General features: G+C 46.9%; 1 protein-coding gene across 7 annotated transcripts in view; it reads left to right on the top strand.

Annotated features, from left to right (window-relative positions):
- Positions 1 to 27,130, top strand: part of FNDC3A (fibronectin type III domain containing 3A) — a 1,489,010-nt gene that overhangs the window by 872,902 nt on the left and 588,978 nt on the right. The gene's annotated exons all lie outside the window — the stretch shown is intronic.

The raw sequence follows: 27,130 nt of genomic DNA, 5'->3' as shown, positions 1-27,130 counted from the left end.
CTAAGAAATGCTGGCTTCAAATACACTGTGTTATTCCCGATGATCTAAAGGTTCTTGCGAACCAACGATCTTACTTTTTCACGGAGCCTGCTGATGCTTGGGACTTGGTGGCGCATCAGTGCTATGACTCACCTGAGACTGACTTTGCCTGCCCCCAGACAAGCCTGGGACCCTGTTGGGGTGGCTGTGGCTTCCAGTGGGGACTGCCCTCCTCTATATCCTCCTCCGGTGCTCTGTCCCTGACACAGGCGATGCAAGACAGAATGTCAGCTTTTGCTACTACGTCCTATCAGAATGCTGGTCTTGATCTGCTCCATGGATGCCTTGGATGAGACCGCAACTGACAAAGACTCGAAAATCTTTCAGCTTAGCATGGCTTTTGTCATCCCCCCTCTATCATACCCAAGACAGCTAAAAGTATAATATGAATATGCATGCCACTTCGAATTTGAGGTTACCTTCAAATTAGATAGCGACAATGGACAACACACTGTATTGAGAGTCCCCTGTCCACCACCTCTGTGTTTTTACATTTTATATATATGTACACCCTTTACTAGATAGACCATATGTAGGAGGCTTGGATTGGAAGGCCATGCCTAGCCCCGAATTAGGAGTGATGATGTAATGTCCTGCTGGCACCTCCCCTGACTCTGTTGGTACCCTGCTTGCAAATGTGCGATAATAGGCATATCACTTCCAAGCACCCGAAGCAGAGAATTTAGGTGCTTCCTTACACTCTACATCTCCTAATTGTGGCCCATCTCTGGCTCCAGTCATTTGCTCGGTCACCCCCTGATAGCCCCCCCCCCTTCATGCTGCTGCTCTTGTGGCGCGCAGTACATCAATCTTTGGGTTCTACAACACTGAATTATTGCCATTACTAATTGGGCAGCCAGTTGATGCTCTGCCACCCCGGAGTTGGGTAGTTTTTGCAGTTGAGCCTGATTTTCATACTAAAGTGCAGAATGTCCCTGGGTGGCACAGGTTGTTAGGCCAGCTCTTCTCCATCCCCAGTGTCTTTCATCTTCCAAGGAAAACACAAGGAGATGATGGACGGAGTTCTGAAACCTTTCAGACACTCGCCCCCATTCACAGATCTGGGTTGAATCCATCATCATTCGTTAGCTCACTTCGCCACCCCAGTTCAGACACAGCTATATGCAAATCAGTCCTGACCCTGTGCCTCATGGGAACAGTCCAGCCCGAATTGCCAAGCCATGTCTTCCCTGACCGGAAACAAGCACCCTGGGACAGATTTCGGGCTAACAACCCTCATCAGCCAGGCTAGCTTGAATCCAGTGGCAAAGTGAGCAAGGAACCCACGTCTGGGCATACCCTGCCAACTTAGGGCGAACAAAGCAAACACCATCCTGTTCCTATTGCATCCCTACACACCATTGGTGAAGTGTCACATGTGAAGCACTACTATAGAAGTGTATACCTCAAACGGCGCGGGGCACACATATCCTTCTTACAGGAAACCCATCTTGCCAAGGGGTTAGACCTTGGACTTCAGAAACAATGGAGGGGCCAATGTTTTAGTATGAGCTATTCTGGCTATGTCCAAGGGATACTTATATGGATTAGATAATCAATTCCTCTTAAATATATGACTGTAGAGTCGGTTCCAGAAGGGGGCTACAGATTTGCGGAGGGGGTACTTGATGACACTGCATTACTGTTGGGGATGTATCTATTAAGCCTGGACGGAAGCGGAACTCCGCGAAGTGCAAAAAGAAACACCTCCGCGCTACTCGGATCGCCGCAAGCAGCTGAGTACGTTAGATATATTCTGTTCGTGGTGATTTTCAGCGCAGGGTGCTTTTCTGCACTGTGCAATCATTACGAACGGCACCATGACCAGCGCAAGTGGGCACCGCTTCCTTTCTACGGCTCAAGTACGTTTTTTTTACTTGAGATGCAGCTTTCTCAACGCGAACGGATGGTTTCTCAACACAAGCGGTCGCTAGCATACCGACCACTTGCAATGAAAAATCTGACCGCTTGCGTTAAGAAATCTAGCGGAGGTGTTTGATTTTTCCCAGTTGCGCTCGCCAACTTGATGTTGACGACCGCGAACAAGGGAAAATCTCACTGGCTTGCACTCACCAACTTGACGTTGATGAACGCAAGTGAGGGAAAAAACTCTGTGAGCTCCGTGGAGTGGAGTTTTTCGGAACACTGCAAGCTCCACGTAACACGGAGAGCGGAAAACTCCGCAAATTCCACAAGCGGAGCGGAGTTTACCACTCAGACTTAGTATCTATTTGCCAGTCACATGGCCTATCTGGTCGGCTTGTCCCACTTCCCTTGGGTCGTATGAGCCAACTTTAACTGTGCACTCATCCCTCATTGGACAGGTCGCATCCCAGTTCTCCCCCGTTAACCCACAACTTGTATCACAGCCTTCTTATCACAATGGGTAACACACTGGGCACTGCTTGATTGTTGGAGAATACTGTATCCAGGTGAGGAAGTACTCTTTCTATTCCCTTCCCTTCCCTCCCCTCCCCCCATATGACATACACGTTAGGCCAGACCATTACCTCTGTCATTTTGCTACTCAATTATTGCTGACTGACACAAACTACTTACGCAAGATACTCTCTGATAACCACCCCCTGTGGCTGTGGCTCACCTTGGGGGTGGGATACACTCAGTCGGTCCCCACCTGGAGGCTTGAACCTACTGCTTAGAGGGCCAAGTTTTTGAGGAAACCACCTGTTAGACTTGGCATCTTTTGGAGTGTATCCCCAGAGTTTTTGCTTTCTGACCTCCCGGTTTTTACTCTGTTTTTGCTGGTGTAATGATTCTGCGCACTTTCCTCACTGCTTTCCAGTGGTGGAGTGCAAGTGCTCCAGAATAAAATATGCTATGGATTGGTGTTTCCATGATTGGCCTATTTGATTTATGTATCAGTCCCTAGTAAAGTGCACTGCGAGTGCCAAGGCCTATAAATCAAATTCTGTTGGTGGGCTATAGCACTGGATTGTGCCACCCATGCAGACAGCCCGTAAAGTGTAACTCTGCCCTGCCATTGCAGAGCCCGTGTGCATCCAGGGGCTGCCATGTCGACTTAGCAAGTACACACACTTGAAAGTACTTAAACCTTCCCTTTTCTACATGTGGGTCACCCCTAAGGTAGGCCCAAGGTACCCCCATGGGCAGGGTGCATTGTATGTAAAAGGTAGGACTGCCCTGGTGTGTGTGGCATGTCCTGATAGTTAATTGCAGACTACTTCGCTTTTCACTATTGCAAGGCTACCTGTTCCCCATAGGCCAGAGGGGCAGTTTCATTATAACATCCTATAATCCTAACTGACTCCGGGAACATGGTAGAAATTCGAGTTTAGTATGCCTGAACTCAGAATGATAAAATACATCTTTTGGTGAAGTTGATTTTAACATTCTGGGTTTAAAAATACCACTTTTAGAAAGTAGGTATTTTCTGACCTAACCATCCAGCCTGCCTCTGTTAGCTTGTGTATTAGCTGTCTGGTTTGTGAGTGACATGGGCTGGGGGAGACACCAGGTGACAGGGTGAGTCAACACAGGGCTGAATAGACCTATCTGCACATAGATGGGTGGGAGGAGTAGCACCTGGCTCTGAATAGGGCTGTGCCTGCCTCCCACAATGCTGGCTCCACCTCCTGTGGTGCATCTGATGTCCCTGGCCTACACTGTCAAAGGAAGCAGGAGTCTTGTGAACAAAGTGCTCCAAGACTGACCAGAACTGGTTTGGACTAGGTACAGGACCCCTCTGCCTTCAGAGGACAACGGCATTGCTGGTATAAATATTGGGGCCCAGGCCCCAAAACTTTAGATCTCACTGGAATCAAGGAACCTGCCAAGAAGAAGAGCTGGTAGAGCTGCCAGGAGGAGTACTGCCCCTTTGCTGTGTTGTTGCTTTGTTGGGTAGGCCTGCAGCTGCTGCTTCTGCCTTATGCAGTAAAAGGACTGGACTGAACTTTCTCTACTTGTGTTGAGTATCTCCAAGGGCTTGAGGTAGAGCTTGCGCCCTGTTCAAGAAGTCTCAGGAACAGCAAAGACTTCAAGTACGACGCTGTGTCCTGAAGGCACAGACGAGGGCACCGCCACAACGCCGCACCGCGACCCTGGTCTCACCGACGACGCCTGCTGATGCCGCCACGAGCCGCTGCTCGCACCGCTACCTGTGGACACTGCATTCCGCATCACATTGCTTCACGACAACGCCGTGGTATTCCCGAAGACGCCACTCCACGCCGGACATGACGCAGCTGCCTGCACTGTGGTTCGAGGGCACCGCTCGTAAAGTTACACGACGCACCGCCCTCATCCCGCACCGCATCCTTGGCCTTCCGATGCTGGTGTCATCTACTCCAGTTCGTCAACCGACGATAGCGCTTCAGCAACGACGACGCCGCTGCTTGCACCGCGACCTTCCAGCACCGCGACGAGCACCACCTTCATCTCACACCGCGCCCTGGTCTCACCGACGATGCCATCTGACACCGCCACTGAGCCGCTGCTCGCACTGCGATCTGAGGGTACCGCACCGCTGCACTTTGCACCGCAGCACCCGACGCCTGCCGACGCCATCGCTCCTGACTTCATCAGAGAGGAGTTCGATCTGCAACGCGTGTGACTTTGAGGGCCGACGACTCCTGCAACGACCTCCGGAACCAACGCCTGTAGTCGCCATTGACGCCCTGCATTTCTGAAATGTACTGTTTGCGGTTCATCCCGACACTGTAGCTGGCCTGTGACGCTGCGGTCAGCCAGAACTGTTTGGATTTGTTTGGTCACGACGCCGTGATAGCCTAGATGGAGCTATCGACATCATCATAGCTGCCACGGTTTCAGATTGCTATGTGTGACATTTTCATTTTGTCAGTGTAAATATGAGTGACATTTCACCGACTATGAGTGACAATTCCTTGCGCGCAAAATCAAGCAATGAAAATGAAGGAAACATATACATATGAGAAAGTGCACCTATTTGAGCAATGGGATGGTCTTTAGGATCATGTGTTCAGCCATACATAGTTAAGCTAAAAGGGTGTGGACCAGACTGGTGACCAAAAACTCTAAAAAATGATAAAACAGGCAATTGACTTTCTCCATTTATGCATGAAGGATCTGGAAAAACATCCCTGTATCCATCAGGACTACCTCAACACTGCTCCAACTGAGGAAAGAGTTGTAGAAGAGCATGACAGCACAATGTAGTAATATTACATGTCTCCTCAGTCCTCACAGAACCCAGGTACCTCTCCCATCACTCGCTGACTGTACTTGTGCCTTTGACCCTGTACAGCACTCCACTTGTCTTGGTTTGTGCTATTAAAATAGCATATACTTAAAATAATCTCCCTTCACTGACATAGAACTTCATAGTACACTACATGCACAGGTACAAGTATGCAAACGTGTTGCTAAGTCATTTATGGTGACTACTAATTAGAATGTAAGATGAGAAGCGATGTTCAATACAATAATCAAATGTAACAACCTTTTTATTTAAAAAGTAGAACTACAGATCTGGAATAACAATGTTGGAGGTATTTTAATATAGTAATGTATTGCCAATGCACGCTTAAACAAATGAAAAAGGTTTATTTGCTATCATTCTTGTACCCGAACTCAGTTCCAACAGTGCACCTGCCTAGAAGCCCTCGCTGCCTGTGTATTTACTTAGCTACAGCAGTTCCTAGAGGCCCTGGCTGCCTGTGCCGTAGCTCGGGTGTAAATGTCCGAAAATCCCCCTCTGCTCTGCAGACAGAACACAACTGATACGGTGAAAGGCTTTAGAGCAGCCCTGTCTGCAATTATGTCTGAAATTAAAGGGACAGATCTTGCAGTGCGTGTGCTCGGCTCAGCGCTGTGTGTGTGACAAGTTACAACAGACACACACACTACAAGTCTGAGGCTGCCCGCCGAGTACTTAAAATACGAATAAACTTTACTTAAGTGCTGCTTTCAGAGGTGGAGGTCGGAGCCCAGTGAAAAACCTAAGGTGTCATGAGACTGCCTCCGCTGCGGCCTGCAGATCATGAAAGCATTCTCAGATCATTCCTATCTTGCAGATAAACCAGTCAGAAGGATGGGAATAGCCCTGTCTGGAACTGTGTCTGACAAGTAAGACCACAACTTCACACATACTACAACGTACGTCAGTGGCAGCATTGCCATTACTTACTTCTATCTCTTGGAGTCACGTCACTGAGCCGCAGGGGGGTCTCCAGACTCTTCCACTGAAATATGGATGATCACAATGCCTGATGCGCGGGCTGCCCATGCTGAGAGTCAGTTATTGACAGGTGTGGGGCACCGCGGTAATAATTACATGTTTATATGCACCGCAAGCACTAAGGCAGCAGAAGCTCGACTCTCTCTCAAGTCCCCCGCCACTTCTAACGACTTCCTGTGTTCTGGAAGCAGCCGGAATTGAGGTCCCAACATCCGATAATCCCCCCCCCCCCATCCCCCCCCCCCCCTCGCCTCTGCTCTGTCGAGCTGAGGGCAGGAAGTCTTCAGTGATTGACAGCCGCGCCGAGGGCCCGGGGTGCGCAGGGTCCGTCGCAGCGGCAGATTGCAACATTGTAGCACCTCACGGACTCTCAGAGGAGAGACAGATTTAACTATTTAACTATCTGACGGAGCCAGCTGCAGTAGTGAGTCTGCAGCGCCGGGGAGCAGCAGAGCCAGCACACAAGTGAAGCACGAGTTTTTAGAGAGTGCCATTATGCGTGACAATGCATTTCAGTGCAGTGATGCTGATCACCGCACTGAAATGCGTTAGAGTCACACCCGTTGCGTGACCCTTGGCAGGACTGCATCAAAGAACTGTGTTTTAACGCTATTTTGATAACTGAAGATACTTAAGTCTGACCGCTACGCCCCACCTCTTCACCGCCCATTACTTGCTTTGGTACCATGTGCCACATCCTTCCAGACCACCCCCCCAGCACTCTGCACGTCACTTCACCAAACCCGCTCTCCAGCTACGCTCCTCTATTACAACGACCACTTCTCACACCGGAGACTCATCCCACGCTGACTAACCCACATATTTTAATTCCTCCGAGCACGATCGAGACAACATATGCACCCCCAATAGATATTGATTCTCCTCCGTGTTCGATCACTGTTCCCCACCCACTAACATCATCCCTTCCCTTACCAACTCGACTGCTACCTCATGCTTACTGCACAATGTTACTCTTAGCACGTTCTTCTTCCATTCCAGCCCACCCCCTCGGTCAGTCGCTGATACATAATAGGACACCCCATTAGGACATCACTTAGGTAACACTCCGCCTTCAGTCCACTCATCGCACCCTAGTACACTCCCCACACCTCAGCCTGCCACACCCACAACTCAGCCATCTACATCCATAACTCACCCATCCACAGCCATAACTCACCCCAGCCAGCCACACCCACAACTCAGCCTTCTACATCCACTCCTTCGACTATACTCATACAGATACCTAACCACAGTCTGGACCAGACCACACTCATAACACAGCCACCTACCACATTCATAACCGCTCCAGATCCCAGACTGGATCAGATCATGAGCGTACTTCACCAAATCAAAGAAGAACTCCAAGCTTTTAAAGAGGTAATATCGAGTCAATCATGGGGCAAGCTCCCGAAACACCTAACATTCACCTCGAAACTCACTCTACCCAGCTAGAAATAAGTGCCCCCTCATAATAACTCAACCCACCCTATCCGAAGCACCAATCCATTTTCGGAGAGGGATCTACTTTCTCTTCTTCACTCTTATGAACCCTCTCTTGCCAACCTTCTCACTACCACTGCATTTTCTATCCCTACCATCCCCCCTACCCTCACAGGCCTACTAAACAAAACACTAGAGGAATCATCAACAACAACCTTAGAAGAATCCCATTCATTCAGGACCCTACTCCATCCCCCGCCACACCCCGTCTCAAATGCATACTCCAAAATTGTAGATCGGCCTCCAGACATGCTGCGGACAAAGCTGACCTCATTATCTCACAAGACCTGGACCAGATATTGTTAACTGAAACCTGACTTACGGAAGCTTCCACACCAATCATTGACATTCTAGTACCCCCAAACTATGACATCATCAGACTGGATAGAATTGATAAGACAGGGGGATGTATACATCGTAGCAACATCGTTGTAAACGAAGCTATATCCCCGGTGTTCCCTTTTTGCGAATACATGTGCCTCACCATCTCCAGAAACGGCAAACCACTATGCTCTTTACACACTATCTATCATCCCCCAGGTGGCAACCTCATCTTCACTGAACACTTCATAGATATGGTCTCTACGAACAATGGGCGTCAAAATACCCAAATATTCCTTGGCGACTTCAATCTCCATTGGAACGACAGTGATGCAGTGGTCAGTAGTCTCAAACATTTCCTAAATGATCTAGACCTCAACCAAATTTGCAACAGTCCTACACACAATAAAGGCTCAATCCTGGATATAATAATATCCAACAGGGACTCTATTCAGCTTGCATCGATCCATCCCTATGACTGGTCAGACCATCATATCATTACCTTCTTGTTCAAGGAAACAGTGAAACTTATCTGCGGTCAATCCACAAGACCAAAAGTATGGAAAAAGAGACCTAAAAAAACTCAACCCTAACTTGATTCCAACTCCCAGCCGCAACCTACTTTTGCCCCCTGCAGGTTCTTCCGAAGTCCAGGATCTCACCAACCACTACCTCAATGCCATGACCTCCTTAATAAATGAGGTAGCCCCCCTTCAACCAAAGAGAGTCTCCACAAAAGATTCTAAGCCTTGGTACAATGGTCTACTCAACGAGGATCGAAGGTCTCTCAGAACCTCTGAATGTAATTGGAGATCAGTCCTATCTGCCAATTACCTCAAGATACTAAGGAAAAAGAGAAATGCATATTTCAGAAAGATCAAATGCGCTAAAGCAGACTTCTTCAGCCTCCAACTAAACCAAGCAAAAAATCGTCCCCAAAAACTTAGCTTGCCCGCAGCCCAACTGTGAAGAATTCTCTGCCTTCTTTGCTCAGAAGACTAACAACATCAAGAAAGACCTCCTCAATGATCTAATCTTACACTCTGGTCCTTATACGAAAACCTCCCCTGCACTTCCAATGGCGCAACACCAAATCTCATCAAAGTTTGACCTAAAAAATTACGCAGCTTGGTCATCCTTTGCCACTTACACTGAAGAAGATATATATAAGATTCTTAGTGCCCTGAAGCCTGCTAATCATTTCACCGATCCTCTCCCTGCAAACGCTGTTAAAGACTTTACGCCTCAGCTTCTACCTCTCTGGACCAAGAATATTAACACTTCACTTCAAAAAGGCTGCATCCCGGACACCCTCAAATTTGGACAGGTATCACCCATTCTAAAGAAACCCAAGGCGGACCCTTCGGACCTAAACAACTATCGCCCTATTTCCAATATTCCTACCTTGGCCAAATTATTGGAAAAATGTGTACACCACCAACTGCCAAGGCATATTGATCACTTTAGGGATTACGAAAAACAAGGACCCCCTGAATAATAGAGTGAACTAGACTCCTAGGACAGGGATAACAATGTATGTAAAAAACTTCCTAGGCAGAACACACTGGAAAACATAGGGCATGAAATGACAGCAAAACCAGGCCAAAAGGTGAAAGCTAAAATAAAACATAAAATTAATAGACACTTTTTATAAAAATCATACAGTTTATTACACAATATAAACTCTACAATAAGGGAAGAATAAAATCATAAAATATACATTTTACTAAAAACAATGTTCATCAACATGTACACAATTTAACAGTTTCTATCCATAGAAACCAGACAAGAGGTGGCAAATAAAGTCGACGCGCATTTCGGCGTGGGACACGCCTTCTTCAGGAGCCACAAAAATTGTAAATATAATAATTTTTAGCTGAAAACTCACTGCGTATAGCTGTAACCTCAATACAACTCCATGGATTGGATTCAAACAGGAAACGGTGAGCTCCTATTTCTTAAAAGATTCTTCGTGCAGGTGATAGTTTCACGGTGGGTCAAGACGATAAATATTGGGCGCTCGATATCGCAGATAAAAGCGCTATGGCAGGTTATAAGCCGATTCCTTCGAGAGGTTGGGCTGTCTTGCTTACAAGAAAACGTGATACAGCCAATCCTGATGTGGGAAGAAACTTTTTATCTTCAATGCGGTGGTAGTCCAACGCTTCCTGTTGATATTCAGGAATCGTGAATAGTGGAGACGTGATCAGTCAATCCGATATGGAGGCCACCCTCGTTGTCATCGGCCTGGATACAGAAAATGGTTTTTCATCCGTTTCTGTCTGACTACACACAACTATATCTTAAGATCCACACCCTAGAAGACATCAAACTGTTTAACTCAACGCTTGGGAATACCCAGGCATAGCTGGCAGAAAACCATCTCAAATTGAATGCACTAAAAACCAAATTCCTTCTAATAACTCCACCGGCCAAAGTCCCCATTATTCAAGAATGGATCAAACATCTTACGGCACTCAATGTTCAACCAACCATTGTGGAGTATGCAAAATCTTTGGGAATAACTCTTGACAGTAATCTCAATATGCAAAATCATATTAGCAATGCTACAAAGGGCGCAAACTTCCAGATAAACACACGGAGGAAGCTGAAACCCTTCCTTCCAGCCAACGATTTCAAGCAGGCAGTTCAAGCTTTAGCTATCCCCAGAATAGAGTACAGATGTGTCTCTCTGTGTGGCCTTCCGAAAGCTACAACGGCACCTCTAAGAGCTTCTATAAATGCGGCAGCGAGACTCTTCACTGGGTCTAAAAGAAGGGCCCACATCTCCCAAGACCTAAAATCCTTGAATTGGCTTCCACTGGAAGCCAAAATTCATCTGCAAATATCGTGTATGATGCATAAAGCCTTGCATCACAAGGCACCAAGTTATCTGGCACAGAAACTGACGATTTCTGGTGGGATAAGATTTTCAAGAAGCAGGGACAACCTACTACTGAAACTCCAAAGATTCAACAAGAAGAAATCCTATAAACGATCCTTCTCAGGGAGGGCGCCCAGGATTTGGAATGCCTTACCCCCAGAAACCAGACTTAACTCTTCTATCGCTTCTTTCAAAAAGGAAGTAAAATCAATTCTCATGGCAAAATGCTCCTGAGCATAATCTAAAGAAATTTCGAGACCAAACCTACCCACGCTAATAATCCTCACTATGACAAATGTCCATTTAAACATTTTAGACATTATATTTACCCTTTACCTGCTTCAACTGGATTGTTTTCTGTGCTTTACCTTACTGCTTTACTGTTATATGACGGTATGTACATGTGTTTAACATGCATTGAATTGATGTATAACGAACCTTACTTAATGTAAAGCGCTCTGTTATCAGCAAGGGTCTTGTTCGCGCTCTATAAAACGTTCAAAATAAATAAATGGTGTATTTTTATCGTATTTGGTCTTCTTTAAGTATATAAAAATATTGGATATTTTTCTAAACTGGTGTGGTGTCAGTTTGTAGTGCTTACACTGTATTACTGTTGTTTATGTGCAAATGCTTTACACACAGGGGGTGAGCAGGAGTTATTTTAGGAGTATTTTAGGAGTGTAACTCCCTTATCCTGAGTAGAGTGGTGGTTTCTGCCTGGCTTTGGTGGAAACCTTAGCCAATGTTAGAAATCCCATTTCTAACATTGGTTGTTAGCGGTGAGGATAGGACTTGTGTTTGCACTTGACTTGCAGTGATTGGTGTGCATTACTACCATATCAGAGACCATTACATGCCACATACGGGTTCTTTTTCTTTTTGGCCTATTTTTGATCTTGCCAGTTTGAACTTGCTACTTCAACATGCCTGAATCAATTGCATCATCTGTTGTATCCTTGGAAATTGCCTTTGAGGAGGATAGGTTGGAATCCTACAACGTAAAGGATTTGAAAACCATTTGCAAACCCCTGAAAGTCCAGGTCAAAGGCCTCACCAGGAAGGATGAGCTACGAAAGGCGCTGAGGGCCTGGGTAGCAGCCAGACATGCCAGTGAGCAATCTGGTGATCTCAGTGGAGAGGTGGAGGAGCCTGTTCCTATGTTCCTAGGGTGGATGTGCTTTTTTTGGGGGGGGGGCCTCTAGGCAAGGCAGCAGCAGCTTGTCCCCAGAGGAGCTGGAGGACAGGCGTGCAGTGAAGCAAGGAAGTTTGAATTGGAGAAACTCAGAATAGAAAGTGAAAGGGAAGACAAGAGGATAGCCATGGAGGAAAGGAAGATGATCTTAGATCATGAGAGAGTTATTAAGGAGCTGGAGCTAAAGAGTAGATCCGGCTCAGATGGTGGCAGCAACTCTTGAGCACACACAGACAGGATTGTACACATCCCCTAGAACGTAGGTAAAGAGTACAAAAAGGGTGATGACATTCAAAGGTGGTTTCAAGGGTACGAGTCGTCTATTCATATCAATGGGGTCCCTGAGAGGAACTTGGGGGCAGGGTTGTTGCCTCTCTTTCCAGAAGAAGCTAGGGATACTCTGATAGCTTTGGGTAAAGGGCAGGACCTCACCTATGTTGACATGTAAGACGCTCTTTTCACTAGGTATGGACTCACTCCTGAAAAGTACATGGATCAGTTTAGGTCCAGTAAAAAGTCTGATGCCAACACTTGGTTGGAATGTGTTGATATGTTCTGTAGGTTGCTGGATGGCTGGGTGAAGGGCAGTAATTAACAGATTTTCAGGGGCTCTACAATTTGACTGTATGGAAGCACGTGACTAGTCTATGTTTTGCAGATCTGCCTCAGCACCTAGTTGACAGTAAGCTAACTGAGCCCAGAAAGCTTGCTATGGAGGTGCACCACTGGTTGAGTACCAGGGTCCACAAAAAAGCGTTTGGGGGAGACTCAGCCAAAGAGTTCTCCAAAGGGCCCCAAACTAGTACCCAGCGTAAAGGTTCCCAGCCCCCAGGTGATAAGAAGAAAGGGGTCTCTACAGGAAGGCCTGCTGAGACCGGCCTCCGCAAGTGTTATGCCTGTGACCAGGTAGGTCACATGAAGGGGGACTCCAGGTGCCCAAAAGGGACACAGCCACCCACCGGTGGACAGAGCAGGGTGTTGGCAAGTGTAGCGCTTGGGGAGGAGGGGTGCCCACAGGAGGGTGGGGATCCCGCAGAAATGACCCTTGTCTCACTAGGAGACAGTGAAATGGTCCCAGGAAACCAGGTGCCCCTAGCACAAAGAAATATAGCACCTGGGTGACCATTAATGGGAAAAGAGTAGAGGCTCTCAGAGATGTTGGAGCCAGTGTGAACTCATTCCAGTGTCACAGGGTCTCTGAGAAGCATGTAGTCCCAGGGGCATTCCACCAAGTAGTTGCTGTAGACAACTCTGAGCGCCAGTGTAAGGTAGCGCAGGATCCCTTTGAATGGGGGTCTCAGATCCCTTGAGGGTGGTTGTGAGCCCTACCATACCTGTAGATTTTCTGCTAGGTAACGACCTGGAGCAGTCCTTATGGAAGGATGTTGAGTTCAGGTCTCACTTGAAGATGCTTGGGTTGCCAGAGTGGGCGTGCGTGTCTACTCAGTCAATGGCAGCCAGAAAGGGCGATCGAGAGGACTTGGAGCCTGGAACAGTGGCCCAAGTCCCTGCCAAGAGAAAGGGCAGGGGGCGCAGGAAACCGGCCCCCGGAGTTCCCACGGACCGGGAGGAGGCGGACCTCACGGGGGACGCACCGGTGCCTACAGGGAGCAGGTAGCCGTACTGGAAGACATCTCTGAGCTGACACATTGGCAGCAAGAAGGGGGTCCCACCAGGGAGGATTTCTGCCAGGAGCAGAACGAGTGCCCTCTGGAGGGTCTGCGGCGGCAGGCTGCAAACCAGGCAGCTGGTAATCAGTCTGGGTCACATAGAATAAACTTGCCAGGCAAGTGGTAAGAGTGGGAGGAAGGTCAAAGCTAATCTCCAACCTTTTCCTGTTGTTGGAACACCCTTCGAAAGGGTAGGAATGGATATTGTGGGGCCACTGGATCCCAAGACAGCCATGGGCAACAGGTACATTCTGGTCTTGGTGGCGGCAATCACTCTCAGGACAACAACGGCACCAGTGGTAGGCCGGGCATTAATGGGGGTCTTTTCCCACGTGGGATTCCCCAGAGAGGTGGTTTCTGACTGGGGGACCAATTTCATATCCAAGTATATGACATCCCTGTGAAAGGAGTGTGGTGTAACTTACAAGTTTACCACTCCTTACCACCCCCAAGGAAATAGTCTGGTGGAGAGATTCAACCAGACCTTGAAGGGCATGATCAAGGGTCTAACAGAACCCATGAGGCGTAAGTGGGACGTCCTCTTGCCATGCCTGCTCTTTGCATACACGGAGGTGCCTCAGAAGTCTCTTGTGTACAGCCCCTTTGAGCTCCTGTATGGCCACTCTGTCAGAGGACCTCTAAGTTTGGTAAAGGAAGGCTGGGAGGCAGCTCCCAGGAAGACTCCCCAGGATGTGTTTAGTTACATGCTGGCCTTCCGAAACCAGACTGCCCGCTTCAGGAAACTCGCTTAGACGAACCTAGAAGCAAGCCAGGAAGAAATAAAGAAGTGGTATGACCAGAATGCCACTCTGGTCGAATTTCAACCTGGGCAAAAAGTATGGGTCATGGCCCCAATGGACCTTGTGCCCTGCAGGACAAGTGGACTGGGCCATATGAGGTGGTGGGGCGCAAGAGTGATGTCACCTACCTGGTGAATTGGCAGACTCCTTCACATGAACCGCCTCAAGCCCCACTTCGAGAGGTCCGAAGTGAGTATGCTCTTGGAGACAGTTGATGGGGTGGAAGAGAAGTGTGAGCCTCTCCCTGACCTCCTGTCTACCAAGGAGCATGATGGGTCAGTGGAGGGTGTGATCCTCTCCCCTACACTGACTCAAGAGCAGCAGGGGGACTGTCGCCAGTTGTTGGGACAGTTCACCTCACTGTTCTCGCTGACCCCAGGTGTTACTCACTGGTGTACCCATGACATGGACACTGTTGACAGCCTTCATGTAAAGCAAAATATTTACAGGATGACTGACCGGGTCAGGGCCAGCATCAAGGAGGAGGTCTCTAAGATGTTGGCGTTAGGGGTGATTGAGCCCTCCAACAGTCCTTGGGCCAGCCCCGTGGTCTTGGTCCCAAAGGCTGCGGCACCCGGTGCCACTCTAGAACTGCGGTTTTGTGTGGACTACCGTGGGCTCAATGCACTCACCAGGACTGACGCGCACCCCATCCCCAGAACTGATGAGCTTATTGATCGGTTGGAAGCTGCCTGGTTCCTCAGCACGTTTGATTTAACGTCTATGTACTGGCAGATTGCCTTAATCGATGGGACCAAGGAGAGATCAGCGTGCTCCACCCCAGAAGGTAATTACCAGTTTCTTTGGGTTGAAGAATGCCCCTGCTACCTTTCAGAGGTTGGTCAATCAGGTGTTGGCTGGACTGGAGGATGTCAATGCCGCCTACCTGGATGACATTGCTGTGTTCAGTTCCAGCTGGGAAGAACATTTACATTACCTTGAGATAGTATTGAGGGCTCTGCAAGGAGCAGGCCTCACAATCAAGGCCAGCAAGTGCCAGATCGGGCAGGGTTCTGTGGTGTACTTGGGGGCACCAGGTAGGAAGCGGCCAGGTGGTGCCCCTACAACCCAAGATTGACACCATTCTGATATGGGAGCCCCCCCGAGACCCAGACCGAGTTAAGGGCCTTTTTAGGTCTCACTGGCTACTATAGGACATTTGTTAAGGGCTATGGCACTATTGTTGCAGCCCAGGAAGGTGATCTGGACTGAGTCCTGCCAGAAAGATTTTGATGCCCTGAAGGCAGCCATGCACACTGCGCCCGTGCTCTAGGCACCTGACTTCTCCAAGGAATTTGTTGTGCAAACTGAAGCTTCAGAGCATGGTGTGGGAGCGGTGCTCTCACAACTAAACGAAGAGGGCCTGGATCAGCCTGTAGTCTTCCTTAGCAGTAGATTACTCCCCAAGGAACAGAGGTAGAGTGCCATAGAAAGGGAAGCTTTTGCTGTGGTCTGGGCACTGAAGAAGCTGAGACCATACCTGTTTGGGACTCACTTCCAGGTTCAGACCTTAAACCTTCCCTTTTGTACATGTGAGTCGCCCCTAAGGTAGGCCCAAACCCCCATGGGCAGGGTGCATTGTATGTAAAAGGTTGGACATGCCCTGTTGTGTATAGCATGTCCTGCTAGTGAATTACAGCCTACTTCGTTTTTCACTATTGCAAGACTACCTGTTCCCCATGGGCAGTTTGATTATAACATCCTACAATCCTAACTGACTCAGGGAACGGGGTAGAAATTCGAGTTTAGTATGCCTGAACTCAGCATGATAAAATACATCTTTTAGTGAAGTTGATTTTAACTATCTGGGTTTGAAAATACCACTTTCAGAAAGAAGGTATTTTCTGACCTAACCATCCAGCCTCGCTCTGCTAGCTTGTGTATTAGCTGTCTGGTTTGTGAGTGACAGGGGCTGGGGGAGACTCCAGGAGACAGGGTGAGTCAGCACAGGGCTGAATAGACGTATCTGCACATAGATGTATGGGAGGAGTAGCACCTGGGTCTGAATAGGGCTGTGCGTGCCTCCCACAATGCTGGCTCCACCTCCTGTGGTGCCTCTGATGTCCCTGGCCTACACTGTCAACGGAAGCAGAAGTCTTGTAATCAAAGTGCTCCAAGACTGACCAGAACCGGTTTGTACTAGGTACAGGACCCCTCTGCCCTCAGAGGACAAAGGAATTGCTGGTATAAATATTGGGGCCCAGACCCCAAGACTTTAGATCTCGCTGGAATCAAGGAACCTGCCAAGAAGAAGAGCTGGAGGAGCTGCCAGGAGGAGTACTGCCCCTTTGCTGTGTTGTTGCTTTGTCGGGTTGGCCTGCAGCTGCTGCTTCTGCCTTGGGCAGTGAAAGGACTGGACTGAACTTTCTCTACTTGTGCTGAGTATCTCCAAGGGCATGAGGTATAGCTTGCGCCCTGTTCAAGATATCTCAGGAACAGCAAAGACTTCAAGCTCGACACCGTCTACGACGCCGCTGCCAACGCTGTGTCCTGAAGGCACTGCAGAGGGCACCGCCGCAATGCCGCACCGTGACCCTGGTCTCTCCGACGACGCCTGCTGATGCCGCTGCCGAGCCGCTGCTCTTACCCCGACCTGTGGGCACTGCCCTCTGCACCACCTCACTTCACAATGACACCGTGGTATCCCCAACGACACCGCTCCACGCCGGACTCAACGTCGCTGCTTGCACCGTGGTTCGAGGGCACCGCTCGTAAAGTTACATGATGCACCGCCCTCATCCCGCACAGCAGCCTTGGCCTACCGGCGCCGGTGCTATTGACTCCAGTTCGTCAGCCGACAACAGCGTTTCAACAACGACGACACAGCTGCTTGTACCGCGACCTGCCAGCACGGCGACAAGCACCGCCTTCATCCCACACCGCAACACTGGTCTCACCGACGCCGCCATCTGACGCCGCCACCGAGCCGCTGCTCGCACTGCGATCTGAGGGCACCGCACCGCTGCACTTTGCACCGCAGCACCCACCACCTGCCGACGCCAGCGCTCCTGACTTCATCAGAGAGGAGTTCGATCTGCAACGCGTGTGACTTCGAGGACCCCAATGACTTCTGGACCGACCTCCGGAACCAACGCCTGAGGACGCCGTGTTTTCGGAAGCTCAACGAGAGCTCATCGACTCCTTGCATTTCTAAAAGTTACTGTTTGCGGGTCTTCCCGACATCGTAGCTGGCCCGCGACGCCACGGTCAGCCAGAACTGTTTGGATTTGTTTGGTCACGTCGCCGTGATAGCCCCGGACGGAGCTATCGACATCAATGAACTGTGTTCCAATGTTATTCTGATAACTGAAGATACTTATGGTGGATTTTTATCGTATTTGGTCTTGTTTAAGTATATAAAAATATTGGATATTTTTCTAAACTGGTGTGGTGTCCGTTTGCTTACACTGTATTACTGTTGGTTATGTGCAGATGCTTTACACACTACCTCTGAGATAAGCCTGATAGCTCATGCCAAGCTACCAAGGGGGTGAGCAAGGTTTATTTTAGGAGTGTAACTCCCTTATCCTGACTAGAGTAGTGGTTTCTGCCTGGCTTTGGTGCAAACCTTAGTCAATCAGAAATCCCATTTCTAACATCACCTAAGAAGGTATCACACATTGCATAGCGGAAATAGAAACACTGCCACTTTCCGCCAAGTAGAATGGGATGTACTAAGGAGTCATGAGTGATGTGATATGTGAGGTCGTAAGCAGTGCTTGGTGAGGGTGTGTGTTATAGTTACTTCAGTTAACTGTAACTGATAAATTTAATTTTTTTGTTTTTTTAGCTTAAAACCTTACAGTTTAACTGACATTTTCACCTAACTATAACATCACTTTATCGTTTGTTTTTTTATAACATTTCTAGGGTTTTCTTAATATAAATTATAATTTTATTACAATAGCTAACTAGGCCTACCCCCCCACACATGGCAAAACTAAGTTATAGTTAGCTCAGGTTAACCCCTTCGATGCTCATGACAAGCTCAGCTCGTCATGAGGCACGGTTGAGCTGTGCTCATGACGAGCTGAGCTAGTCATGAACAATGGGAAATCATTATAGTCAGCATAGGAGGGGAACACCATAAGCAGCGATGGTGTTAAAGTCCCTGTAACCTTTGTTTTCTTCAGTGAAATTCAGGAGTTATAGTTACCTGAGCTGACTATAATGTATGCTCTCGCGATACACTGCTTATGACCTCACATATTACATCTCTCATGACATGGTCAGTGACATCACTCATGACATCTCAAATGACATCTCTGATGATTCTAAGTGTTTATGAGTGTTAAACATATACTAACCAGATACAAAAGTAAAATTTCTATACCAGGTGTACTACTAATGTTTGATACTATTTCTGTCATATTTGATCACGAGTGGCTGTGTGACTGTATCCATGGCTGTCTGAGTGGCTGTTTAGGTGTGTGAGTGGGTGTGAGAGTGCCTGTATGGGTGAGTGACTGGGATTCTGAGTAGCTGTGTGGGTGTGTGAGTGTTGTATTAGTGGATGTACGGGTTTCTCTCAGCGTCGCTCACTCCTGCAGAGGGAAAGGTCACAAGGCTAGTCGTGCACGAAAGAAGCGATAAATCAAAACAAAAAAACTCTTTCCCTCTCAGGATTTCAGATCTGTTTCATGGAAATCTGGGCGGGAAAAGTAGTGCATTTGTCAATCAGCAAAAAGAGTCCTCAGAGTTCAAGGAAGTATGGAGACAAGTTAAACAAGCCGGTAATGTTTGTGTAAACAAAACGTGGGGGCGCGAACGGGAGTTGTGTGTGCGCTCGCGCGAAAGTGAAAGAGATCAGCAACAGAACATTGGAGAGGCGGAGCGAAGCACGCATGCTTGTGCGCATAATAGCAAGCTGGTGGCCGGCAAAAGCCTTTGGTAGCACTTGAAAAACCCACTTACTTAATGTCTCGCCAGTTCAGCGCATGCGCTGGCTCTAGCAAGACCTAAAAACCAGAGGTGGGGGTATATGGCGCTGCCAAGCAAATAAATAGTCTGTTCTTTCACACTACCAACTGCACTGGGCAGATACTGCACCGTAAATCCTTTTATCTGAACAATAAAAGGGGCCATTTGGGTATCCAACACAGTGGTGAATAGAGGCCAGTGACAAATGCGGTAGATTGGATTAAGTCAAGTATTCAGTGTCAGACCACACCGTGTGTCTCTTACCCGGGCATTATTGGCTGCTTCCAGCACAATTACAGTCTACAGCAATCCAGCTGCACTTTCTGCCAATGTGAAAGCGAAGCACTCTGTACGCAAATTAGATGGGTAATTGAAACAAAACATTCGTAAGACCGCACTGACGCCATGATAGAGATGCATGTCTGGGCACCACAAGTATTCCAGAGCTGCAACAAATGTCGGTGCAAGAAAATAATGCACACACTCCCAAAAAGAAACCGCTCTAGCTTGCTGTTGTCAAGTGATTAAAAAACTGCGATGTTAAGACAACACATTTAGGTAACAAAAAATAAAAAAAAAATAAAGGTACAGTTGAGATCCATTGGGAGTGCAGACCATTTATGCACAGCTTGGTGGACAAGCACAAACACATCATCATGCAAAATGCGCTGGTGTAGTTATTGAGATTTCAACGACAGTTTGTGCTTTCCGACCATTTACAGCAATGCAGGAGCAATCCTGTGAGAGAACCCTAGTTTAGCACGGAGACACCTGTGAGAGAACCCTAGGTGAGCACGGAGAATGTGCACACACGCATCCATGAGAGCCAAAGTCTCCTCTCTTTCGGAGAGAAAGATCCTCTCTGTGAAGCACGGGAAAGGACCCGAGCAAGCACCGCTGGTGTGGGGCATGTAAACCAACAGAGCAGAACTTACAACAGGATTGATCAAGCAAAAGATGGCTGTCTGAACATACCAACACAGACAGTGGTGCCCCTGGAAATAACTAAGCAGGGGAGTCACAGGCACCTGTCAGCCTAGTACTCACTTCTGGTGACAACAGCTACATTAATGAAGACCACTCTTTACCCAAGGTGGCTGAAATCCGCCTAATCCCTAAAAAGTCTTGGCGATAATTCTAAAATCCAATTTAAAACAGGTTAAGGAACTCACTCCATCCCAAAGCACGGCCACCTTATCATCCACCTCCCTGACAGAAATCCAAAGAAAAGCTGCTGTGCCACAAGTGTCCACAAATGTGTTTAACCCAGAACGCCCCCACGCACAAAGATTGTGATAGGACTAGCGGCTGTCCTGACGATAGCAAGATGGCACATTTAATAAATGCTCTAAAATGCACTATTAATGGATAATCTAAACCATAAAGCGCACAGGGATGTCATGCGCACTTCTTGGCACTTGGGAACTTTGACGAGACAGGTCGCTAGCTCAAGTGTGCACTGTTAGAGACCACAGGGGAGCTTCAATGCACCTGTGGTCCCTTGCATCGCTCTCACGCACAGAGAACTGCTAAACATGCAACTCCCTGAGCATTGGAGCAACCCTTTCATCTGTTTCCCTGCTCGCTTGACAGCTGGCAGGGAAACAGACAAAAAATCCTCTCCAAGCAAGCAGAGGCACTTTCACAGCTCCCGCTTGTTCGGAGCGGAATTTGTGTTTGATCTGAGTTGATGGGAGCTGTCAAAGCTCCCCCAAGTCAGAGCAAACAGCTGTGTCCCAGGGATGGGCAGCTGGGACATAGCCGTCTCTGGCCCTGGGGGTGGTGGTCCTCGGGCCATATATAGTTCCAGGAAGGGGGGCCACGTAGCCCCCATTGTTCTGTCTTGATGGGCTGTCCCTGGGGAGGTGGTGGTCCCCAGGGCTGTATAGGGCCTGGGAAGGGGGCTGCAAGCCACCCTCCCACTTTAAAATCGTAGGGGAGAGGGGGGGAGGAATACGCCGCCCCCGAAAATGTATTTAATTCATTGCCCCAGATTGGTTATGGTCCCTGGGGCTTCTAGTAAGCCCAGGAGGGGGGGTCTGCGCGGCCCCCTCCATTATTAAAAGGAAAGCCCTAGGGAGGTAGTGGTCCTCGGTGCTTCTGGCATGCCAAGGAGCGGATCTGCAGAGCCCCCTCCATTATTTAAAATAAATCCCCAGGAAGGTGTTGGTCCCCGGGGCTCAAAGACCTGTAGGAGGGGGGTGGCCTGTGCGGTTCCTCCTTTTATAATAAAATGCCCCTGGACCTGGCCCACCCGGGAGCCCTTTCAAAACAAGCATGCGAGCTCTGTGCTTGTTTTTTATACATTTTTGCTGAAAATTCACGAATGTTCGCGATTTCACTGCAGAAATGTAAACAAACATGCTTTTTAGTTGTGGCACGCTCCCTCTGGGACCCCAGTACCAAGGCCAGGGGGTTAGGTTATTCCTACCCTGCCCAGTTATTTCTTTTTTTACACTTTTTTTGGGTGGACTCAGCTGAGCATAGAATAACATTTTACTACTATAAGTAAAGCCAACACCCCACCACGCACGGCCAAAGGCCTTGCATAGTGTAGTTTGGTCGCAGAGCCTGGCTGAACCTCACACAGCGCACAGCCTTTGGCTTTGAGCGGCGGGGTGGTTGCACACTGTGGCTGACCCCCTCTCCCCCACAGGCAGCTAAACCCACCCCTTCTCCCTACCCAACACTGAAAAAACCAAAGGTTCGATTATGTGCTCTGTAAACTTCCCCTTTGAAATTAAGTCAATTTTCTTTGGCTGTTCACATATTTGGATTGGTGCTCGTAAACTGGGTAAGTTTGTGGACTTACCTATTGCAATCGCCTTTCAAAGCATTACTTCCAACTGGAAAGATGCCACCCAAGTTACTTTTAATGGATGGTAGAATTTACTTTGTCATCACCATAGGCTTAACAGAGCCTCTGCATCGTCGACTCTACAATTATTTCAGATTGACACTTTCTGGTCATCTCTCACCACATATCTCTCTACTCCTGTAAGGATGCGAGATAGCAATTCTATCTTCCAACCACCTTGAACTAATTATTTATTGCTGATAATTTAGCTTGTTGCTAATTATTATTCACAGTTTTCTTCTTTATATATTTGGTTACCTGATGCCGTCCATATATGAATAATTGAATTTTTCTGTATTACTAAGTTTATTATGCTTCTTCTTTCTTGTTACTATTGACTTCAATCTTGTTTACATCTTGTTTTCTCTTTATCCTTCTTTCTCTTTTTCTTTTTCTCTTCCTCTTTAAATTATAAAAATTAATAATATCATGGTACAATATTCTTTATTCAGCAAATTCCCCTTTTATATTTGATTTGTATAATATATAACGTTGTTATCTTGAATATTTTCCTAATCTTAGATATTGTTTTCATTTATATAATTCCATTATTATGTATATTATTTCCTTTTCTTCGTTATTGAACTTATGCTAATAAGGCTTTCTTAAAATTAAAAAAAGGTAACCTTATAGTCAGTGAAATGTTCAATAACAACTTAACATTTTTAAGTCTAAAAAACATTGAAATTCACCAGGTATTGTTATCTCATGTAACTATAACTCATGTCTAAGTTAACTATAACTCAGGCCACTGCCATGCACAATTTTCTCATCAATATGTTGTAGTCATATTACCATTGATGTCATAGAAGATGTCATGAGTGATGTAGTATGTGGGGTAATTAGCAGTGCATGGTGAGGGGAATGTGAGCTGTGGTTACCTTAGGGTGCAAGTTTTAGTTACTTGAGCTAGTTGTAAATATAACTTGTGAATTTCTATGGCTTTTAGAGTGTAAAATGTTATGTTGTTACCGAACATTTCACCTAACTATAACATTTGTTTAACCTTTGTTTTTTTCCCCAGTGAATTTCTTGTTTTTTTAGCGTAGATTAATATTTTACTTCCATACGTATAGCCAACACCCCACCACGCACAACCAAAGTCCGTTCATGACGAGGTTTGGCTGCAGGGCATGGTCGACCCCCATGCTGCGCACAACCTTTGGCTGTGTGCGGCAGGGTGTTTGCCACACTGTGGCTGACAACCCATCCCCCACAGGTAGCCAAACCCACCCCTTCTCCCCACCCAATACCCTACATATAACGTAGATCTACCATCTTTCTCCAAAAAAGACCAATATTTTTCATCAAATGTATGAAATGTGTATTATTATTGATTTGCATTGTTCTTCTGTAATTATCTGAAGCATATGTATTATGTGGTTGCTCTTTTGCACTATAGGCCCCAATGCTGTTTACATATTGCACCTGCACTTTCTATTACCTTTTGCGGTCTGCATATTGCATATGCACTTTATTGAATTTAATTCACTGTCAACGTTAGGCCCGCGTTGTATATGAATTGCACATGCACTTTAAGTGATTTGCACAATTTCAGACTTGCTCTCTGATCAATTAGGCTAGATTGGGGGGACCATGGAGCTCTGTATGTACTATAAGACTGTTTTAATTAGATTAACCAGCTGTTTTTTATATTGTAAATGACTGTTCCTTTTTATCAAATGGCTTGTACTGCATTTTTATTTGTGTTTTTATGGCCGCTCAGGCCGAAATAAAGACCCTTTGAATTGAATTAACAAAATGTAATAAAGCTTTACTAAACTGCATGTCTGTGATTATTTCTTTTTAAATAGTTTTTATATATTTTGAAGGTGAAAATGTTGAAACTAAATATATATTCTTTTAATTTTCATGAAAAAAAGTCTCTTAGTCTGAACGTCAAAAATGTTCACCCCAAAGAAATGCAATCATAAAAACAAAAACATAAAAGCCTTGTATTTTATGTAATACTTCTTCAGGCCACATAAAATGCAACTGGACCCTAGGTAGCACTGTAATTCCAGCTGTGGGGCAAAAGCTCCAACTTGGGAAATGTTTTTATAAAATAGAGAATGTTTTCCTGGGGTCATGTTTTCAATGACCAGGAGACTTACGTTTTTCTTCTAGAGTTGGTGGGGGGCTGCAGAACTCCCTTTAGCCCCCCACAACGTGAAAACAATTTTGGTGATCTCCCTGCCCCGTCTAGGGATACCACCAAAAACCAAATATAAGCAAATAGCCCTCCCAGGTCAGAATGGCACGCTCCTTAAAGCAGCAGTGAATAATAAATGAACGGCTGTGACCGCTCATTTATTGTTTACTTTTTCAGTTTTCTATTCCCGTTTTTTTTTTAATAGGTGGCTACTGGAGGAGCCTCAAGGTTCCGCCAGCTCCCTGCAAGATGCCCAACATACTGGTTCCCCTCAGGAAACCCTCAGGCACGCAGCCCTCCAGGAAAGCCATCTGGTTCTCCCCCGTCATTCAAGAGTTCAGGCACACCTGCAGATCGCTCTAGAAAAGAAGGAGGAGAAGCAAGATCATGGCACACCACTCAGCCTACAAATCCGCCGTCACCACACACCAACACCTCATCAGAACAACAAAGAAAGCAGCCATCCAGGAACGCACTAACACCAACGCACACAACAGCAAAAAACTCTTCGCCGTGGTCAAAGAATTCACCAAACCCAGCACAGAGAGAGCAGACAACACCCCCCCCCCCCCTCTCAAGACCTTTGCCACAACCTCCCCACCTTCTTCCACTGCGAGATCGAGAAGATCTACGACAGCTTTAGGCAATCACCATTGCTGCTGCAATCCAGGAAGGACCTCAAGAACTGGCTCTTTGACTGAACCCCAGATCCACCCTGCCTCCACTCAGCACCTTGAAGCCTTCACGAGTGAGTAGTCGCGCTTTATAAGAAACCTAATTTATTGATTGATTGATGAGCCTTGCAGCCGAGTTAAGAGAGACCCTTAGAGAAGCCATCTTAGATATAGGAAGGCCGAAGAGAGTTGTGCTTCCATAATCCAACTTGGAAATCACTAGGGCTTGCACAGCAGACTTGAAGTCATTTTGGGGGGGAGGGGGGGGGGGGCTTATTTTCCTCAAGATGCTCATTTGGAAGTTTGCTCGTTTGGTGACAGCACTCATGTGCTTCTGTATGTTCAAACTCTTATCTAGCATTATACCCATTGAGCTTGTGGAGTCAATTATGTGTGGTATGCATTTAAGAGCTGTTAATTGATTCATCCATTCTTCGATGACTGGTCACTGTTTAGGTGGGACAATTAAGGGGAATTATGTTTTAAGAGAGTTTAATTTAAGGTGATTGAAGGTCAGCCAATTTTGGGTTTTCTGTAGGGTTGTGTTTAGAGATCTGATGTCCTCAGGGGAGGAGACTTTCAGGTACAATTGGGGCTCATCAGCATACATGTGATAATGGATGCTGGATAGTTTCAGAATTTCAGTTAAAGGCTCAATGAACAAGTTGAATAAAGTGGGTGAGAGCGTGGATCCCCGGGCTACCCCTAGAGTAACCAATAAGGTATTGGATAGGAACTGATTCACCTTGAATCTTTGAGTTCAATTGTGGGGAAATTAGGCAAACCAATTTAGGACAGGCTCTGAAAGTCCAATCCTGTGTTCCAATAAGTCGAGTAGGCTGTCATGTTTAACCATATCGAAAGCTGACTATAGGTCAAAGAGGATCTAAAGGCAGAATTTGCTCTGATCCAGCATTTTTAGTGCATCGTCCACCATGTGATTAAGAGCGTATTCAGTGCTTTGACCGGATTGCAATTGGTCTAACAGTCGAAATTGATTTATGTGGTTACATAATTGGACGTGGACACATTTCTCAAAGAGCTTCACCAGAGTCGGAATGTTGGAAATTGGACGGAAGTTGTGTAGGTCAGTTTGATCTGCTGTAGGTTGTTTCAGAATAGGGGTAGCCTGTCCAGTCCTTAGGCAGTCAGGAATAGAGCCTTGAAGTAGTGAGGTGTTGACTATCTTGCTCCAAAGTGGTAGTATGGATGATTTGATCTCACTGAAGAAATTCGATGGCAGAGGCTCCCTCAAGTGATTTGACAGTCTCAGTGCTGCCAGTGTTTTGAGAATGGAGCGTTCATCCAAAGTTTTGAATAAGCTACAAGAAGTGTAGTTTTTGGGGGTGAGAACCAGAGCGAGCGATGGGAACAACAAACCAAGGAAGAGTGAGGCTGATAGGTGGTATGATAGGCAGGTGCTCCTATGCAGACCTCAAATCATATTCCATCTTTGTTGTCTTTTCAAGGAAGAAGGTGGCAAATTCCCAGCAGTTCGACTGCGGACAGGCTCCTACTGGAGATTGAAGATTCAAAAGTTCAAACAATGTTTTTGGTCTATTTTTTAGCTTGCTCTAGTTGGTTTCTGAATTAATTAGGTTTAGAACTCCTAATGCGTTTGTTATAGATGTTCCTCAATGATCTCAGATGTTTGAGATGTTCGAGGGACGGAGAGAATCTCCACAATTGTTCCGCTAGTCTCAGATTTCATCTTTCTGCATTTAGACAACCATTGTACCATGGTTTGGAGACTTTGGAGGACATTCTTCTTAGCTGCAAAGGCGCAATCAAGTCTAAAATGTTTGTCATGGAGCGGTTGTAGTGTTCCGAAACGTCATGGACATCGAACATGTCCACAGGAGAGGGCCAGACGTTATTTATTTTTATTTATTTATTTTCAAAGTTTTATATAGCGCGAACAA

This window comes from Lissotriton vulgaris, chromosome 8 (assembly GCF_964263255.1).
Source record: "Lissotriton vulgaris chromosome 8, aLisVul1.2, whole genome shotgun sequence".
NCBI classification, from domain to species: Eukaryota; Metazoa; Chordata; class Amphibia; order Caudata; family Salamandridae; genus Lissotriton; species Lissotriton vulgaris.
The sequence above is the reverse complement of the archived record's forward strand: the minus strand, read 5'-3'. Positions and strand labels throughout refer to the sequence as shown.